A 1,358-nucleotide genomic window follows, 5' to 3' on the forward strand; every position below is an offset into this window, starting at 1 on the left:
TTATTTTTCTGGCAAAGAATGCTGAAAGTACTATGGACTGCTAGAAGGACAAGCAAATATGTCTTGGAAGAAGTACACCCAGAAAGCTCTTTAGAAGCCAAGATGACAAGACTTCATCTCTCATACTTTGGGCATTTTGGCAGGAAGTACCAGTCCCTGGAGAAGGACATCATGTGTGGTAAAGTGGAGGGTCAGTGAAAAACAGGAAGACCCACAATGAAATGGATTAATACAATAGCAACAACAATGAGCTCAAACAAAGCAATTAGGAGGGTGACGCAGGATCAGTCAGTGTTTCATTCTGTTGTGCATAGGGTCATTATGAGTCGACACCCCACAGCACCTAACAAGAACAACAACAGCTAACCTTCAGTGGACAGTTATTATGTGCTAAACATGGTACACTAATTCCACACAATAATCTTGAAGTTAAGTAGAGAAAGATTTACCTTGAATCTTTAAGTTCCCCCCCACTTTTTAACTGATGTCTTTCTAGACTGCATTAAATTTTAAGAGGGCCTCCCCAAGTTGAATATGCTTCAGTCCCCACAAAACCTGCCTCTATTCATGTAGGTAGGTTTGTTGTTGTTAAGCACTGTCAAGTCGATTTCGACCCATAGCAACCTTGTATAGGGTTTCCAAGGAACGGCTGGTGAGCTTGATCTGCCGACCTTGTGGTTCAAACCAATGTTGCAGTCCAGTGCATTAACCCACAGCACCACAGACTACCCACAATTTCACAGTTGAGGTTATAGAGCAGAACTATTTATTGAAAGACTTAGTATGACTAACATCTATAAAATTAAAAAGTCACAGGTTAGAATTCAAAAGTGAATGCAACTATAAGGTAGAAGGTACCCAGAACTCCATTCTTAATCTACTTTTCCCAAATGGTCTATTCAACATCTCTGGCTTTAGCTGTCACCCATTTGCTGATGACCTCAAATATATCATTTCAGCTGTTTTACTTTAGGTGCTTTCAACTGTCAGTAACAATCTCCAATGACCATAAAGCATTCAGAAGTGCTCACCTAAGAGACAGTCCAGAGGTAATGTAACTTTCCAATATGGCTGACCCAGAAATTCAACAATGCAATTAAGGATGCAGATTCTTTTTGTCCCCACTCTGCTGCCCACAGTGTTGACCTTATTCTACTGCTGAGTATCTTTGTGGTGACAGGAACGTTGCCAGCTCACAGGGTTGTAGGCTTACACATCCAAAGCTATTGGAGAGAAAACCTGGCTTTTTACCCTTCCTAGAAACATCCTGAAATTATCTCCTTGCCTTTCTTTTATGGGAAGTGGTTCATATGCCTATTCTTGAAGCAATTAATGGCAAGTCCTATTGTAGTGCTGTA

This window comes from Chrysochloris asiatica, unplaced genomic scaffold (assembly GCF_000296735.1).
Source record: "Chrysochloris asiatica unplaced genomic scaffold, ChrAsi1.0 scaffold00376, whole genome shotgun sequence".
NCBI lineage: Eukaryota > Metazoa > Chordata > Mammalia > Afrosoricida > Chrysochloridae > Chrysochloris > Chrysochloris asiatica.